Consider the following 14,044-nt stretch of genomic DNA (forward strand, 5'->3'; position numbering starts at 1 on the left):
AAAACTTTGCTGTGCACAGGTAAGATAATTTTAAATCAAGTTTAGCCTAAAGCTGCCTCCTTACATATTTTAAGTTCGGCCTAAAGGCTTCTCTGTACATCATGAACTATCACCTAAATGGAATCATAAGCAGACTGTGGCCTACTGTTGTGCCAATCACTGAGTTTTGGCCAATGAAATGTGGCCAACTGTCCAAATGAGGGAAATGCTGAGTTGTAACCAACCCAGCTGTTTCTGCACCTTGCATCCATTTTCTGTAGGTTGCTTTCCTTTTTCCATCCATTCATCTGCTTCTGCCATGTGACTATACTGGAGTCTCCAAGCCTACTCTGGGTTGGGAGACTGCGTGATTCATGAATTGTTCTTTCTCTATTAAACTCTTTTAAATTTAACTTGGATAAATTTTTTTTAAAACATGAATGAGGGTAAAAAAGGTCAATAACTTATTAGTATTACTATTTTTAGATGCTGACTTCACAGACTCCCTGAAAGGATCTCCATGACCTCTATGGTTCCTTAGACTGCACTTTGAGAACTATTGATGTACACGGAAAAATGCTCTTGGTGGTAAGATTACAACTCTATATAAAAGAGATAAAAGCATCAGTTTCATGAATTAGAATGATAAAACCATTGTAAAATGTCTTTATCACTTGTAATCATCAATGCTCTATAGAAAACCAAACCACAGTTTAAAGATTGCTTTACATTAGGGGTCTATAACCTTTTAATTCCAAAAACACTAATAGGGGTAAGCATTAAACAACAAAGATTCTGACATAGGAGAACAAAGCAAGGAAAAAAATAAAAAATAAAAGAAACAGGCTGAGCAAGGTGGCTCACGCCTGTAATCCCAGCACTTTGGGAGGCTGAGGCGGGTGGATCACCTGAGGCCAGAGTTCGAGACCAGCCTGGCCAGCGTGGTGAAACCCCATCTCACTAAAAATACAAAAATTAGCTGGGCATGGTGATGCATGCCTGTAATCCCAGCTACTCAGGAGGCTGATGCGGGAGAATCACTTGAACCTGAGAAGAGGAGGTTGCGGTGAGCTGAGATTGCACCATTGCACTCCAGCCTAGGTGACAGTCTCAGGCTCTGTCAAAGAAAGAAAGAAAGAAGGAAGAAAGGAAAGAAGGAAGGAAGGAAGGAAGGAAGGAAGGAAGGAAGGAAGGAAGGAAGGAAGAAAAATTTAATAAAAGAAACAGAAACAGGCTTATAGACCAATGATAAAGAGGTGACAAAAGAGAAAGGATTTCTGTAGCGGGAATGGGAGATTAATGATAAAAATTGCCTTTGGATGGCTCAGTGGTTCTCATGTCCATTAGCCATTCTGATCTAACAAGTCAGTTTTGCTCAGGCAGCCTGGTTCTGAACTGTGTGCCCTAAGGCCTTCCCCACAGAGGGGGTCCAAGGAGGAGACCTATTCATCTGAAGCCATATGTTGGTCTAACATTACTCCATAGGTTGCAAAAATAATCACCGCCTAAGCTTTTCCATCTCCAATGCCAACACTTCATTTCTCCAAGTGTAATTCTGGCTTTAATACTATGTCATAAAATCCACCGTAGGTGAGTGTGACCGAATATAACATAACTCAGTGCCCCATTTGCCTGGATCAGAAATCCAGGTAGTATATTCAGAAAACCCCAAAAGTGAGGGAAAAGGGAAAAACTTTATCCTCTCCAAACTAAGTGTCAAGCAAAACTCAGCTTGTCTTTCCAGGAAACACAATGGGTCAGTACATGACATTCAAAACCAAAACTCTACTAACACTCAACTTTTGCCAAAAGGAACCACAGGAATCCACAACATCTTTACATGGCCTTAAATATCAAAGTAATGTGTAAGATATCAGAAAAGGTATTTTTTGTTAATCTCTGTATTTTTTTATTATTATTATTATACTTTAAGTTCTAGGGTACATGTGCACAATGTGCAGGTTTGCTAAATATGTATATATGTGCCATCTTGCTGTGCTGCACCCATTAACTCATCATTTACGTTAGGTATATCTCCTAATGCTAGCCCTCCCACCTCCCCCTACCCCATGACAGACCCTGGTGTGTGATGTTCCCCTTCCTGTGTCCGAGTGTTCTCATTGTTCAATTCCCACCTATGAGTGAGAACATGCAGTGTTTGGATTTCTGTTCTTGTGATAGTTTGCTGAGAACTATGGTTTCCAGCTGCATCCATGTCCCTATAAAGGACATAAACTCATCCTTTCTTATGGCTGCATAGCATTCCATGGTGTATTTGTGCCACATTTTCTTAATCCAGTGTGTCATTGATGGACATTTGGGTTGGTTCTAAGTCTTTGCAATTGTGAATAGTGCTGCAATAAACATACGTGTGCATGGATCTTTATAGCAGCATGATTTATAATCCTTTGGATATACACCCAGCAATGGGATGGGTGGGTCAAATGGTATTTCTAGTTCTAGATCCTTGAGGAATCACCACACTGTCTTCCACAGTGGTTGAACTAGTTTACAGTGCCACCAATGGTGTAAAAGTGTTCCTATTTCTCCACATCCTCTCCAACACCTGTTGTATCCTGACTTTTTAATGATTGTCATTCTAACTGGTGTGAGATGGTATCTCACTGTAGTTTTGATTTGCGTTTCTCTGATGGCTGGTGATGATGAGCACTTTTTCATGTGTCTGTTGGCTGCCTAAATGTCTTCTTTTGAGAAATGTCTGTTTATATCCTTTGCCCACTTTTTGATGGGGTTATTTAATTTTTTCTTGTAAATTTTTTTGAGTTCTTTGTAGGTTCTGGATATTAGCCCTTTGTAAGATGAGTAGATTGTAAAAATTTTCTCCCATTCTGTAGGTTGTCTATTCACTCTGATGGTAGTTTTTTTTTAGCAGTGCAGAAGTTCTTTAATTTAATTAGATCTCATTTGTCAATTTTGACTTTCGTTGCCATTGCTTTTGGTGTTTCAGACATGAAGTCCTACCCATGCCTATGTACTGAATGGTATTGCCTAGGTTTTCTTCTAGTGATTTTATGGTTTTAGGTCTAACATTTAAGTCTCTACTCCATCTTGAATTAATTTTTGTGTAAGTATAAGGAAGGGATCCAATTTCAGCTTTGTACATATAGTTAGCCAGTTTTCCCAGCACCATTTATTAAATAGGGAATCCTTTCCCCATTTCTTGTTTTTGTCACATTTGTCAAAGATCAGATGCTTGTAGATGTGTGGTATTATTTCTGAGGGCTCTGTTCTGTTCCATTGGTCTATATTTCTATTTTGGTACCAGTATCATGCTGTTTTGGTTACTATAGCCTTGTAGTATAGTTTGATGTCAGGTAGCATGATGCCTCCAGGTTTGTTCTTTTGGCTTAGGATTGTCTTGGCAATATGGGCTCTTTTTTGGTTCCATATGAACTTTAAAGTAGTTTTTTCCAATTTAGTGAAGAAAGTCATTGGTAGCTTAATGAGAATGGCCTTGAATCTATAAATTACCTTGGGCAGTATGGCCATTTTCATGATATTGATTCTTCCTCTCCATTAGCATGGAATGTTCTTCCATTTGTTTGTGCCCTCTTTTATTTCATTAAGCAGTGGTTTCTAGTTCTCCTTGAAGAGGTCCTTCACGTCCCTTGTAAATTGGATTCCTAGGTATTTTATTCTATTTGAAACAATTGTGAATGGGAATTCACTCATGATTTGGCTCTCTGTTTGTCTGTTATTGATGTATAAGAATGCTTGTGATTTTTGCACATTGCTTTTGTATCCTGAGACTTTGCCAAAGTTGCTTATCAGCTTTAGGAGATTTTGGGCTGAGACAATGGGGTTTTCTAAATATACAATCATGTCATCTGCAAACAGGGACAATTTGATTTCCTTTTTTCCTAATTGAATACCCTTTATTTCTTTCTCCTGCCTGATTGCCCTGGCCAGAACTTCCAACACTATGTTGAATAGGAGTGGTGAGAGAGGGCATCCCTGTCTTGTGCCAGTTTTCAAAGGGAATGCTTCCAGTTTTTGCCTATTCAGTATGATATTGGCTGTGGGTTTGTCATAAATAGCTCTAATTATTTTGAGATACGTTCCATCAATACCGAATTTATTGAGAGTTTTTAGCATGAAGGGCTGTTGAATTTTCTGCAAAGGCCTTTTCTGCATCTATTGCGACAATCGTATGGTTTTTGTCTTTGGTTCTGTTTATATGCTGGATTATGTTTATTGATTTGCATATGTTGAACCAACCTTGCATCCCAGGGATGAAGCCCACTTGATCATGGTGAATAAGCTTTTTGATGTGCTGCTGGATTTGGTTTGCCAGCATTTTATTGAGGATTTTTGCATTGATGTTCATCAGGGATATTGGTCTAATGAGCCAGGCACAAGCTTCCAAAGAAGTTCTCCTGAGTTCTACTCAGTCTTATAGAACACAAGCCCAGCTGCTGCTAAAAGTAAGGCAGCTTGAAATTTCTGTACTGGGTGAAAGGTGGCCACAGTGTCAGTGACCTGCTTACTCCCCTTATGGAAATGGGACTTGGTACTCTGCTATGTATCTGACACCATTGAGAAAGGTTATTTGAACTCAGTGGAGCTGGTAGCAAAAGTCTAAATGCCTACTGGCTTACAACTAGAACATATAAACCCCATTGGATTGTCATAGTGTAGTGTAGAATTTATCTGTTTTTTTTGAATCTCCAAAACTTCTTCTTTTTCTTTCTCTTTTTAAAAATGCAAATGAGAATGCCACTGTTGTCTCAGGGTTTTAAAGAGCAGAGAGTGCCTGTTGTGCAGTGATGTGTGACTGAATACAGCAAGGAGGTTAGAGACACATCGTCAAGAGCTAGGTGCAAATCCATGGGCTTAAGAAGGCCATGACTTATTTACAACTTCTTATTTGCCACTGGCATCATTTGAATTTTTATGGGTTTTACTAAAGAGCAATATACATATATTGTTCTCTTTTGGAAAACAATCGTGTCTGAAGTGTTCCTGAGATTCTTGTAACTGTTATCACTTTGTTTTCGCAGTTCCAGTTTAGCACAGAATAAAATCTGGACTGTATGTGTTTGTGAAGATTTTGTGTCTACATGGTCATCAGGTAAAATTCCTTTCTGTGTTGTGAAAAGAGGCAGACTGAAGTCATGAGTCACTGCCAATGTCGTATCAGTTCTTGCTGGCTTACTCTCATAGCACTGGAGACATTAATAAAATGGGCTGCCAAGGGCCCTTGCAGGCAAACTTGTAATGTAGGAAGCAATTATCTTTGGTTGATTCCCTCTCAAAGGCAGTGGGTGTTGTAGTGTCAGTGAAAATAATTAAGATCATTGGCTCTGCAATCAGACAGATCTATGATTGGATTCTGTTTCTTCATTTATTGGTTCAACAAATACTTAGTAAGTGCCTACTAAGTGCTGGCCTCTTTTCCAGGCATTGAAATGCAATAGTAGGAAGGAAACAAACATGGGTGCCTGCCTGTTAGTTGGGGAGGCAGCCACTAGCATCCAGGTGGCACGCTCGAGGCTGAGCCTTATGCTGAGCAGTTTTTTACCTTTCAGCTGCAAACCCTCCTTTCTATACAGTACTCCATGGGACTAGGCTAGGACTCTTTCTCCGTTGCCCACTGGCTTCCTGTAAGGGTCTATATATCAGTCTATCTGCATGCTGCTGATAATGACATACCCAAGACTGGGCAATTTACAAAAGAAAGAGGTTTATTGGACTTACTGTTCCACATGGCTGAGGAGGCCTCACAGTTATGGTAGAAGGCAAGGAGAAGTAAGTCACATCTTACGTGGATGGCAGCAGGCAAAGAGAGCTTGTGCAGGGAACTCCTGTTTTCAAAACCATCAGATCTTGTGAGACCCATTCCCTATCACAAGAACAGCATGGAAAAGATGCACCCCCATGATTCAATCATCTCCCACAACAGGTGGGAGTTACAAGATGAGATTTTGGTGGGGACATAGAACCAAACCACATCAGTCTGCAAATAGGGATGCTAGAGGGAGACTAGCATCTAGTGGGAGAAGGGGCTTTCTTCTTGTTTTTTTTTTTTTTGTTGTTGTTGTTGTCGTTCCTCTCAGCATCATCCCAACAGTAACCTTGGCCTGACAGCAGTGGTTGGTTCCAGTCTCCAGCCTCTTTTGAAAACCTGAGAGCCAGCCTGTTAGTATGTTCTCAGAAGTAATAGCAAGAGCTGGGTCATGCTCCTCTTCAGAGGTCTAAGCCCCAGCTCTTTCTCTGAGCTTCTGGGCTGTGATTATTCCAACTTCTTCCCTGAACAGCAGCTGCTCCTGCTGTTGTACATCAGAGTTACCTCTGCGATCCCTGTTGCCTATTCAGCCCTCCACCATCTGGAAAACCAAGTCCCTGTAGTAGATTTTATGTTAAAATGCTTCATGTGGTTTTTGTTTTCTTGACAGAATCCTGATATACTCATACCATACAAGCTTATCTTAAGATATTTGAGCTTTGTAACAAAGCTGCTGGGGAACAGTCAACTGGTTATGAAGCACAGCATCTTGGTACATTCACCATTTTCAATCATGAAAAAAGAGCAAGAGAGTACATTTATGTAGTCACATATTTTGTATAATTTGAAAGAGGGGAAAGTAAAAATGCCTGTGCTTACTTTCAACAGATCAACATGACATTTTTGTGAAAATGAAACACATCAGGGGTAGCTTTCCTCACACATTTGTTTAGACCTACAAAAGAAATAATTTCGTGACCTACCAAACCATAACTGGATAATATAAACCCATATTCTTCCAGTTTTGTTTATTGGGAACAAAGCTTCTGCTCATGGTTATTCTTCAACCTCTTTTCTGCAAATTCATTTTATTTCTATCATCTCCTTATATGATATAGATTAATTTAACCTGAATATGTGTGGATTCTATTGTAAATAATGTGTTTAACAACAATCAATAATGCACTCATATCCACTTTTAAGCCCTGCCCTTACTACTTCTTGATGTTAATTTCTAAGTATAGAATACGCTTTTCCCTAAATGCAATCTAGCATGTAATGCACTGGATTTTGGAGAGCCGACTTTATTTAAATAGGATCAGTGACTCCCTCTCAGATATTGATATGCAATTTCAATCCTGTCAGATCCATAATTATACACTTAATAATCTTCTACTATGAAAGGAAAACAGTCATCTGTCTATCTGGCTAGCTAGCTACCTATCTAAATATCAAGCCCGCCTGTCTCTCTATTTGCCATGCCCTTTTAAAGTTGCTTTAACATGTTCTAATAGATGGAAGTCTGGCAAGAAGATATAGGTCTTTGTTCACAGACAATAGGAAAAAGTCTAAAATGTATAAGCTCAGTTTCACTTAATTTTAAAGATCAACAAACAAGGTGCCTCTAAGTGAAAGACTAGAATGAGTTTAATTAAGAATTAAATGTCCCTTGATGAGCCCTTGTACAGATTTTATAAGTTGCTATAGTTCCCAAGAACTAAAAAGTGAATCCCTATAATGACTCAGTAACATACCCTTTTATAAGTCAGATTTTACCATTTCTTGTTAGTTTTTGATTGAGGAGGACTTCTTTAAATTGTCAGATGAAAGATCATGAAAAAATAATCATTGATGATAGATCACTGTGTGATTTTTGGCATCTAACTCAGGCGATAAAAAACTGGTAAGTTAGAACTCTTCATTTCCATCAGATGATTACTCAGCACTTATATGCATTAAAAGATGGTAATAAAGATTGAACTGATGTTGATTCCTGTTTCATTTCACCATTAAATAATATTCATCCAAGCTTACCTTAACTGAGAAAGAAATATGGTGCATTCAGAAGTGGATTTCCAATAGCATTTTACTTTGTACAATAATTACATTTCAAAATTTGAAACATTCATTTAATCAACCATGTACCACTAATAATTGTAACAATAACACAATACAGAAAAATAATTTAATACTTACAGCTTCATGTTTACAAAACAAAAAAACTTTTTTCTTATAATTTTCAGTTTCAAAATATATTTATAGCAGAGAAATATGATAGGGCTATCAATAAAATATTTCCAAGCATAACATCATATTACATTAGGGCAAAATTATGTGAAGGAAGTGGAAGGAAAAAACTTCACAAAGAGGCAAAATATTGGGTAAAATGTACAGTCATCAAAGAGCATGGTCATTGATATTGTTTGCCTCTGTACCTCCACCCAAATCTCATCTCAAATTGTAATCTCCACATGTCAAGGGAGGGATGTGGTGATGATTGGATCATGGGGGCAGATTTCCCCCTTGCTGATCTCGTGATAGTGAGTGAGGTCTCACAAGATCTGGTTGTTTGATAAATATCTGACACTTCCCCCTTCTCACGCTCTCTCTCCTGCCCCCTTGTAAAGAAGGTGCTTGCTTTTCCTTTGCCTTCCATCATGACTGTAAGTTTCCTGAGGCCTCCCCAGCCATGCGGAGCGGTGAGTCAATTAAACATCTTTTATTTATAAAGTACCCAGTCACAGGTAGTATCTTTATAGCAGTGCGAAAACGGACTAATATAGTCATGTATCTTTTAAATAGATGATGATGGGTATAAAAACACTATGGCATTCAGATTTCTGTTTTGTTTTGTTTTTTTTTTAGTATACTTTAAGTTCTAGGGTACATGTGCACAACGTGCAGGTTTGTTACATATGTATACATGTGCCATGTTGCTGTGATGCACCCATTAACTCGTCATTTACATTAGGTATATCTCCTAATGCTAGCCCTCCCCGCCTCCCCTCACCCCATGACAGGCCCCAGTGTGTGATGTTCCCCTTCCTGTGTCCAAGTGTTCTCATTGTTCAATCCCCACTTATGAGTGAGAACATGCAGTATTTGGTTTTCTATTCTTGTGATAGTTTTCTGAGAATAATGGTTTCCAGCTGCATCCATGTCCCTACAAAGGACATGAACTCATCCTTTTTTATGGCTGCATAGTATTCCATGGTGTATATGTGCCACATTTTCTTAATCCAGTCTGTCATTGATGGACATTTGGGTTGGTTCCAAGTCTTTGCAATTGTGAATTGTGCTGCAATAAACATACCTGTGCATGTGTCTTTATGGCAGCATGATTTATAATCCTTTGGGTATATACCCAGCAATGGGATGGGTGGGTCAAACGGTATTTCTAGTTCTAGATCCTTGAGGAATCGCCACACTGTCTTCCACAATGGTTGAACTAGTTTACAATGCCACCAACAGTGTAAAAGTGTTCCTATTTCTCCATACCCTCTCCAGCACCTGTTGTTTCCTGACTTTTTAATGATCACCATTCTAACTCGTGTGAGATGGTATCTCATTGTGGTTTTAATTTGCATTTCTCTGATGGCTAGTGATGATGAACATCTTTTCATGTGTCTGTTGGCTGCATAAATGTCTTCTTTTGAGAAGTGTCTGTTCATATCCTTTGCCCACTTTTTGATGGGGTTGTTTGTTTTTTTCTTGTAAATTTGTTTGAGTTCTCTGTAGGTTCTGGATATTAGCCCTTTGTCGGATGAGTAGATTGCAAAAATTTTCTCCCATTCTGTAGGTTGCCTGTTTACTCTGATGGTAGTTTATTTTGCTGTGCAGAAGTTCTTTAGTTTAATTAGATCCCATTTGTCAATTTTTGCTTTTGTTGCCATTGCTTATGGTGTTTTAGACATGAAGTCCTTGCCCATGCCTATGTCCTGAATGGTATTGCCTAGGTTTTCTTCTAGTGTTTTTATGGTTTTAGGTCTAACATTTAAGTCTCTACTCCATCTTGAATTAATTTTTGCATAAGGTGTAAGCTTCAGCTTTCTACTTATGGCTAGCCAGTTTTCTACTTATGGCTAGCCAGTTTTCCCAGCACCATTTATTAAATAGGGAATCCTTTCCCCATTTCTTGTTTTTGTCACATTTGTCAAAGATCAGATGGTTGTATGTGGTAAAGATCAGATGTGTGGTATTATTTCTGAGGGCTCTGTTCTGTTCCATTGATCTATATCTCTGTTTTGGTACCAGTATCATGCTGTTTTGGTTACTGTAGCCTTGTAGTATAGTTTGAAGTCAGGTAGCGTGATGCCTCCAGCTTTCTTCTTTTGGCTTAGGACTATTTTGGCAATGCAGGCTCTTTTTTGGTTCCATATGAACTTTAAAGTAGTTTTTTCCAATTTTGTGAAGAAAGTCATTGGTAGCTTAATGGGGATGGCATTGTTCATTGCATTTGTTTAAAAATGTAATGAAACACTTCATATTGCTGGACACAGTGGCTCATGCTTGTAATCCCAGCACTTTGGGAGGCCAAGGTGGGCAGATCACAAGGTCAAGAGTTCGAGACCAACCTGATCAACATGGTGATATCCCGTCTCTACTAAAAATATAAAAATTAGCCAGGTGTGTTGGCATGTGCCGGTATTCCAGCTACTCAGGAGGCTGAGGCAGGAGAATCACTTAAACCTGGGAGGCAGAAGTTACAGTGAGCCGAGATCATGCCACTGCACTCCAGCTTTGGTGACAGAGCAAGACTCTGGAAAGAAAGAAGAAAGGAAAGAAGGAAGGAAGGAAGGAAGGAAGGAAGGAAGGAAGGAAGGAAAGAGGGAAGACTTGATATTTATAAGTAGTTATAATATGCTGAAATTATGTCTTTGCACCTACTTAAACTAATAGTGAAGTGTTTTAGGTAACAGCCTAAGGATATGTACAGGAGTATCTAGTCTTTCTTACTTATTTTAGGGGACAGAAGTAAGAAAATTTGAAGACCTCTGGCATACAGAGACCAGCAATTAGCCAGTTTAGAATACATAACTCAGGATTTCTTAGTGATGGATGCTATCTCTGCATCAGTGAAGAGATTCCACATTCAACAACAGAGGATATTTTACAGGATTCCCTGGTGTTCTTGGACACAGGACACCATTTCTCAAAGGCTGATCACTACATAATAATAACAACAATTATAAAACTGCATTCAGCAGCTGGGCACAGTGGTTTATGTCTATAATCCTAGCACTTTGGGTGGCCATGGTGGGAGAATCACTTGAGACCAGAAGTTTGAGACTAGCCTGGGCCACAAAGCAAGATCCTATCTCTCTCAAAAGAAGAAAGAAAAACATTGCATTTAGTATTTTTCTTACTCATACATTGAGGAAAAGGTTTTAGAACTAAAATATTGGGATTCCGTTTTTAATATCAGACTATTTTTTTTCTTATGCACTGTAGTGTCACATGGATTATCCTCTTAGTATAATATTTTGGTGTAAATCATTTGTATGTCTCTTACAGTTTGCTTAGCACATAGGAGACAACTAATAAATGTTGATTTAATTAAAATTAAATAAGATAAAGACCAATTGGTCTTTCATGGTTTCTTTTTTTTTTTTTTTTAGACAGGATCTCACTCTAATACCGAGACTGAAGTACAGTGGTACAATCATGGCTCACTGCAGCCTCCACCTCTTATGCTCAAACGATCCTCCCACTTTGGCCTCCCAAAGTGCTGGGATTTCAGGTATGAGTCGCCATGTCCAGCTTAGACCTTTATGTTTTAAAAAAAGTAGGGCTTCAACTTCAATAAACAAATTAAACTCTAGATAAGTAGAGAGAACTGGTGCTTCATTCCATAACTACCACAGCTTAGATAACATCTCCAACCCAGCCATGTTTCACTGGCCAATGGGGAAACACTGGTTACCTGTCACTTTTAATTGTATGCTAGGATTGAAAGTTCACAGACACTTATTTTTAAATAGGACTTTTCAAGTCTGCAGAGGTTATTAGTTGCTGAACTCTACAACTTACAAACTCCTGACTCTGTAGGTTCCTGCCTGAATCTGTTGCCTGTAGACATAACTACAGATTGTAAAAACCATGATTATTCTGGACAGATATAAAGCTCTTTGCATTGCACACAGCAGCAGTGGAAAAAACAACATTAATCTTGCAAATGTTATTGAAATGTAAATGTCAACATATTCTCAATTGGGTATGAGCATTCACAAACTTGTCTTCAGGCACCAGGGGTGCTCAGAGCACTTGAAAAGGAAAATCTCAACTCTGAAAGACAAAAGCAAAGATGCAAGCAGTTTCCTCATGTTTTCTGTTTGCAAATGTGCTTAGCATGGGCTCTGTCAAATCCTTGTTCACAGAACCCAATTTGAGTCATTCTATTTAAATAAGCTGTTAGTGTCCTCTCTCTTACATTCTGTGAAAAAGTGACTGTATCACTGAAACTGCTCTTATGCAAGATTTTCTCCATTTCCTGCCTCCAGCCTCGCAAGCTTTTGCCCTAAAATTGATTCCAAAAAGCAGCCAGGACACATACCCATGGAAAGGGTGTTCTGTGCCAATCCAGCCTTCCTGAAAAGCAAGCAGTCTCTTTGCTTCTGCAACTTCACATGATCATACCATAAATAGTCTGTGGTCGATACTAGTATGCTTTTCATTTACATTTTACAAGGTTGGCAAGGCCGCTCTCAAAATAATTTCACCAACCAGGTGACATGTCAAGGTGTCTCTTAGTTGTGTACCTAAAGTTAATTCTTTATTTTCTTAAAACAGCCAAGAAGGGATTCCGAAAATAGAAGAGGAGGCATCAACACCGTGAACATCATGGCTGACTTATTTTGTGAGAAGGATAAGCCTAAAGTAAAAATCTTGGATTTGCCTCTGTCCTTGAATATGCTATCTGGAAAGAGTTTTCTTAAAAGTATTGTTGTGAACACATCCATTTCCCCAGTATAGTTGAATGCAGGGTTTAATAAATAGAATGAATCTAGTTTTAGTTCCTGTACTGCTTGTACTTTCAATAACCTCTATATTTGAATAACACATTTCAGCAGATACGTTTATTAGTGTTGACCTTGTAAGTTGATGAAGAAAGGGGAGTACTACCAACGCTGAGAGGATAAAGAGAATTCTGTGTGTTTTACAAACATATATTTATCATTTTGAATTTATATATAGTCAAGGATGCAACTCCTCCTTCAACTTATATAAACTCTTGATGGTTTCTACAGGTATCCGTTCCTGTAAATATTTTACTAGCCGAGACAGAGCATTCACATACATTCTCAGTAAGAAGCGATTTTAAAGTCAGAAGTTCAGAACCATTAGCAAGTCTTCCTGCAATGCTGCAAAGTAATGGAAATTCTTAGACAGACTCAGCCAGTTTGGTCTTGTTTAGTGAGGGGATGCTCTGAGTAACGCCATCTTCAGGTACCTGTAAAATAACAGTAAGATGTATCCCTGAGGGTCCCCGTCACAGTTGCACCCCGCCACATCAGGAGAATCATTCATGACCACAGCCCCTTGATACTCACTATCTTGGCTACGTTGAGGCTCCAAGAGCAAACAGTTTAAAAGCTGCTCATGCACCATGATGAGTTTTGAGGTGCTCGGAACTTCTCAGAAAAGAGATATATTACGGGCATTAATCTTTGCATCAGTAAAGAGGAGCACATGGCTGCAGAGGCCAGAACAGTTAATAGTCTGCTCTGTTAAGAGGGGAAGGGATAATAGATTAGAGAGCGCTTAATATTGGCACCACTTAAGGCAGTATGGGAATTAATAAGTCTAACTGAGGGAAAATCTTGTGCTACTGCTAGCAAACCTCCTAAACCCTTAAGCTCCCTTCAGAGAATATTGCTTTCCTCTTAGGTCTTGCCTGAACCCTGGCCAACCCCCCAGTATAAGTCCATCCCTCCAGACCTGTTGAGTGGAGCTATTATTCTTGCATAATGTGCACACTACAGGTGGAAAGTTGGGGTGAGTGTTACTAGTGTTCTCAGGTACCCACTGTCACTTCACACAGGCCTGCATTTACCCTGTGTAAAATTCATACTTTTGGGAGGTTGATCCCACTAAGCTATCCCACAGTATACTTGGTACACTGCTGCTTATGGAGCCCTAATTACATTTTATTTCATGGAAGTCTCTAGCTTTCACTATCACTCTCCTTTCCAACTACTGCCGTAATTGTAGGATATTTCAGGATCCTGGAGGATAGAGTGAGCTTACAAGCTTCACAATTTCCCTGGACTTTCTAAATTCATTGCATTTCTATCACCTAGGATGAGACCTATGGGTTCT

At 39.0% G+C, this 14,044-nt stretch overlaps 1 long non-coding RNA gene across 1 annotated transcript; it reads left to right on the forward strand.

Annotated features, from left to right (window-relative positions):
• The first annotated feature begins 492 nt into the window (after positions 1 to 492).
• LOC117093833 lies at positions 493 to 12,737 on the forward strand. Its single transcript, XR_004441265.1, has 3 exons — positions 493 to 567; positions 5,001 to 5,071; positions 12,515 to 12,737. It is a non-coding gene; the product is annotated as an uncharacterized LOC117093833 (long non-coding RNA).
• The last annotated feature ends 1,307 nt before the right edge of the window (positions 12,738 to 14,044 follow it).

Source organism: Trachypithecus francoisi, unplaced genomic scaffold (genome assembly GCF_009764315.1).
Source record: "Trachypithecus francoisi isolate TF-2019V2 unplaced genomic scaffold, Tfra_2.0 Lachesis_group12, whole genome shotgun sequence".
Lineage (NCBI taxonomy): Eukaryota > Metazoa > Chordata > Mammalia > Primates > Cercopithecidae > Trachypithecus > Trachypithecus francoisi.